We start from the raw sequence: 5,994 nt of genomic DNA on the forward strand, positions 1-5,994 counted from the left end.
AAAAAAAAAAAAAAAAAAGCTTTTCTTTGGATTCATTATCCGTTTAGGACATCAGGTCATCAAAAGAGAATGACGACACTCCTAGTGAGGGCTATAGCCAGGGTGTGGGAGAGCTCCGCACCAAGGGCAAGAAGTGGCTGAATTTAGAAGGGAATTCTTTCACGTGCAGCCTGTCAAATGGGACAAACACATTGACGAGGCCCAATAGGCCCAAAGGCTGAATAACTATTTAGAAAACAGGTAGTCTTGGACTCTTCTTATAAATCACATGCATAAGGGCCCATGAGGTTGGCTCTATTTCAGCAACTGTGGACCTCTTGAGCACTCCTACTCTTAGCATGGATAGTGGGGACTCTCTTTAACACAAATTTATATAAAAAAAAGTAGAGACCAAGGGTAAGCCCTTAAAGCATTCAAAATCAATTATAGAAGCCTCTATTTGCAAGTCAAGTTGCATACTTTTGAGTCCTACCATGCTTTAAGACTGAGGTGAGCACAAGCCCAACCTCTAAATTTTAAATCTTTATGTTCACCACCTGCTAGGTGATTTGTACTTTTTGATCGTATATTCCATGCATATTATGATAATTTCTTATACTTAGAACACATAAGATAATGTTGTCCACGAGACCTTAAAAATGTTTAGTATTCGTATTTTGAATCAAAGTTTCGACTTTGTTTCATAATGCTTTTAGTTACATTTGATTCCCCCACCCCTTCTTTTCATCTGTGTAATGTTTTCAATTTGCCACACAATTTAGGGTTTCATCTTGCACATTATGGGTCATTCCTTTTTATAACGGAATTATTGTAATTTTGCACATTAAATGTCGTCAGATTTTTTTTTTTTCATATTTTTAGATTATTTTTTATATGTTTTGGGAGACTTTCTAGGTTCATTGTCATCTATTGGTTTTGCATGCAACCTTGCAGTTTAGGGTCTCACGTTTGATGGAACCATTACGAGGATTTTTCGCACAAGTTAAAAATCATATTCTTTCCAAGAAATTTTCTTTAAATTTGGGATTCCCTAATCTCTAGTTAATCATGTTCTTTAATCACAATCTAACACTTTCGGAGTTAATTTTTTTTTAGAGTTAATCTCTATTTATTCTGAAGTTGTCTAAGGGCCCTTTTTCATGTTTTGCCCATAGAATCGGTTAGAGGTGGTGGGCCCATAAACAAAAGTGGGCAATTGGCCAATGGTAATCATCTTCTACTTATAAACTTTCACCTTTACTAAGGCCGTTGCGTCCAAAATTCAAAATCTAGAGGTGGCAAAAGGTAGTCAGGCCCACTTAATGTGTAAGACGCAAGCCCTTTTGGCCCATCCCTTTCTTTGGCTGCGCCCACACCACACATAATCAGGCCCACTCAAAATATAGACTGTTCCCCCCCACTCCTTAGATTGTACCCCTTGACCATCACAAGTATCTGCCGTGAAACAAATTGACCTACTGTTGAAAATTGACCAGACTCGATCCCAATTCACTTGTAACTAGGGTTTTAGTCCCACTAAAAAAAAAAAAGTAACTAGGGTTTTTGTAATTGGTATTTGATTGGCTGATTCGTATCGGTATTGATAGAATCCAATATCTTATACCGATGAATAAATACGGATCAAGGGTAGAAAAGTAAAATTGATCAAATCCCTTTGCATTCCTCCATGAAACTTGGTTCTAATTAATAATAAACAAGTTGGAGAGGGATAAGAACACCCCCACCTATGTGGGCACCAAAGGGGGTGTAGGACGGGGCATCACATAGGAAGAGTAGGGAAGTCGTTTCAAAGAAAGAGAGAGAGAGAGAGAGAGAGAGAGAGAGAGAGAGAGAGAGAGAGAGAGAGAGAGAGAGAGAGAGAGAGAGAGAGAGAGAGAGCATTAGCTTGCAGTATGGTAGTAGTGTGTTCAATATTTTCCATAAATGTATATAGGCAGATAATACAAATATGACTAAACTTATAAATTGCCAATTGCCACATCACCCTTCCATGTGGCAAAACTTACGATGTACTAGTCCAGCGATTCCATCTAGAAATTACACTTTTCTTTTAAGAGAAAATCATAATTTAAATTGTTATCCCCATGAAACATCTTAAAAGAATACATTGATCCTGAACTAGCTAGAGACTCAAATCCTAGCCATAATGAACAGGTGTTAGCATTTGGATCATAATCCAAGCATGAATCGACCAACAAACTGGATAATATGATGATGTTGGACTCGAAAATCCCAACCAAATCATACCTCCAAACCCACATATAACTATATCAGGTTTTGGTGTTAAACTATATTTAGCCACTCATTATTATAAAGGTAGTCTATAGTACGGGACACTCTTAATTGAGATTAGTTTACTATTAATAAATACTATAAAAGTACATACATGGAACTAAAATAAACAAATTTAGAAGTCCTTGAGATTAGCTTTTTATGATTAGATTAGATTGTAAGTATCACCAGCATAATTATTAGCATCCAACACTATCTCCTATACATAAACCTAACTTCCATAAAACAAGATCTTTGGGTTTCCAACAAAACATATTGCATTGTCTATAAAAGGTAGTAACATGTGTTCTTCAAGGGTCTCATGCTTCACCTTTTGAGGTCGAGCTTGCAAGCCTATGAGGCTATAATGATGGGAATGAATTAACCCTTATGCTTAGGGTTGTCAATTGGTCGGGCTGGGTTGGTTTTACTCGAACTTTAAGGCTTTGCAACGTGATAAGTCTGTTTAAGTAATCCGATCTCACATACTAGGCATGTTCCTCTTTATAAACGATCAGTTGAATACCGATCTTTACCGGCTATCAATAATCGGGTTAAATAGATCTTAAACATGCCTTAAATGGGCTATAATCGAGCTTCAAACTTCATGGGCTTGGTAAAAGGGATTGAATAAGATTTAAGCAAGTTATAAACAGGTCGATTCAGGTTATTAATCAATCGTTTCTGATCAGTTGCTCATAAAGTAGCACCCTTTCACTAGGAACGATCGATTAATAATCAGGCCGAACTAAAACTTAACACATTTATTAATTGGGCCAGACGGATCACAAGCCTTTAAAAGGTTGGGCCTGCTGGGCCGGGATGGGCCTTGACGCACCTACTTATGCCCAATACATACCCAACTGAATCAGCTCAAGCTTATCAAGCTTATGAACCCATAATGAGAATGAATATGTAGGGAGCCCAACCAAAGTGGTAGTTTTTGTTTTTTGATGACGAAGCAAAAAATGGAAAACATTAACTAAAATGGTTTAAGGTTGGATTAGTGCTATTAGCAATATTAGTCATCAATTGCATTACGGGATTTAGATTAGGAAACAGCCAGACTAATGGGTAGTTGAGCAAAATAATTGTAATAAAAGCTCTTAAAAGTTAGCACTCGTGTACTACTCGTGTGGTGGAGCTACTTGTCTCTCCTTAGTCCTTACTACAGAAGTAGGTGTCTGGAATGATAGAGACCTTCACTGGAGTCATTCCTATCAAGTCTATCATGTGAATACACTTGATACATTGAAAAGTGAAGATCGTGGGTCATCAGACAAGCTGTCCTAAAAGGCCTTCATAAAAAAAGAAAAAAAAAAACATATATCTTAGTGGTCAATTTTTCGTTCAAAATAAATGAAGGAAATTGTTTAAGCTCGATACAAAGTTTTAATAAAATTACTAAAATACCATCAAAAGGAGATGAATATAAAATGCAAAATGACATCTTTCGTAATTTTATCTACTTCCTATACTTATTTTAACCTGAACTTGTACCGATGAGATGTTTGTTTGGTCTTTGACTAACCCACATATACTGCAATATGATAACTAATGAATTGTTTATATTCACTAGGCATAGTGACACCTAGAAGGACCTGAATAGTGTAACACTTTTTTTTTCTTCTTTCAACGAGAGTAATACGTTCTACCATTTCACGTAGATAATGATAACTCTTGAAAATGACTTAAATATCTTCCATGTAATCATGCATTTTGGTAATTTTACTAAAACTTTGAATTAAAGCTTGAGCAACTTTCCTTGCTTACTTTGGATTGAAATTTAGCTGTTGACATATATATAGTCTTTCATCACATGGACTAACCCATATACCCTCAAGTACAATTACAGAAAATTATACTTCACTAGGCATAGTAATGAGAAAGAATACCCTATTCGGATCAGGGCATAGAAGTAAGATTACGATTTTTCTCAAACTTTAGTTACAACGAGATTTTTCCAATTAAAAAAATAAATCCCGAAAGTTGTATCTGTGACCAATCTGAAATATTTCTTATATCCACATGGTCAAATTGCTGCATCACCCTTCCATGTAGCAAAACTTATGGTGCACCATCAAAAGATCCCATTTGGGCATGTTGATCTTAATTACCTTTTAAGTTAAGATAAGATCAGAATTTAGATTGTTCTACCCATTAAACATGTAAAAGAATATATTGACCTGAACTATATTTCCATATTAAGTTTTGGTGTCTACTAGGTTTAGGCACTCATTATTATAAGGGTTTATTCAGTACTAAAAGAATTGTAACCATCCGCATCACTACACCATTACCTATAAGCGGCATAAGCCTAACTTCCACAAAACAGGCCTCTTTGGTTTTCCAACAAAACATATTATTGCATTGTCTATAAAAGGTTATAACATATGTTCTTGAAGGGTGTGCATGAAATGATCTAAGAAGTTTACTCATATTGCATTGTCTATAAAAGGCTATAACATAGTAATTAGTGACTAATGTGGAACTGTTCTCTACAATTTTCCTTAATAACCTATTGTAACACACAATTAGATCAGGATCTGGCTAAGACCTAAACTGAGCTCTAGCTTACAAGCCTATAAAGAGAGTGAACTAACCCTTAAACCTATTAGCAGCAACCCTACCTTGAGCTTTTAGATTTATTAATAGTGCATGAAGAAGAGAGGAAATTAAGTTAGAAATGAAGCCTAAATTTTTAGGACTAATGGGTAGCTGAGCAAAATAATTGGACTTAAAGGGTATGCCTTAAAAGTTAGTACTGTGGTGGAACAAGTTGTCTCCTTGCTATAGAACCAAGTGTCTGGAATGATAGAGACCATCACTGAGTCCTTCCCAACAAATGTATCACGTGAATACACTTCAATTCATACATTGAAGAGTGAAAGGATTGTGGGCTCATCACTCAAGCTCTAATGTAGTCCTAAAGGCCTTCAAGGTACCACCAATACAGGTCAATAAAAAAAAAAAAAAAAAAAAAGGGACGGTTTCTTTTGCCGTCCATGTGCAATTTCGAGCCTTGGAAAGGATATTATGGAAAAACACTGAAATAAGGAGGGATATATAAGATATTTTATTGACTTTTGGTATGTTTAGTACATGCTCGTATTTGTATGTGTCTCTTTATCGTACCTAAACTTAATATGATAGAGATAAGAGGTGAATGCAAATAATTTTTATTTTTATATATGATGTTCGTATTAAAAAAGAAAAATGTCTTTGAAAAAAAATAAAAAGTCTAGACAACCGATTGGTTCTTGTTTCACAGTCAAGATTCTCGAGATGTTAGGGTTTTCCAACAGATGTTTTACTCTGAATTGTGGTAATGTTTGATCTCATTAATTAAGATGTGTATAGATCAACTATATAAGAAACAACAACAAAAACATCTGAAATCTCATCTCAACTTAATTGGGGTCGGCTAGATGAAGATTCTAAGCAACGAAAGGAGTGCAAGGATTTATGTAAAAGATTTACAAGGTATGACTAATTATAATAAGCGCCAACTGTCAACTTAACACACCACTACAAATCAGTCACAAGTTTATAATGAAAGACTGCAATATATAAGGTATCAACTGTGTACCTTACGTACCGTATCATCTATATAAGAAACAGTAAAATTAAATGGGGATATTATCTTAATGTCATCATGTTGATGTTGCAATCTAATCAATGGATGGACAAAAAGAGGAGAATTCAAGTAACAATTTTCTTTGT

The sequence above is a fragment of the Macadamia integrifolia genome, chromosome 4, assembly GCF_013358625.1.
Source record: "Macadamia integrifolia cultivar HAES 741 chromosome 4, SCU_Mint_v3, whole genome shotgun sequence".
In the NCBI taxonomy this organism is placed as follows: Eukaryota; Viridiplantae; Streptophyta; class Magnoliopsida; order Proteales; family Proteaceae; genus Macadamia; species Macadamia integrifolia.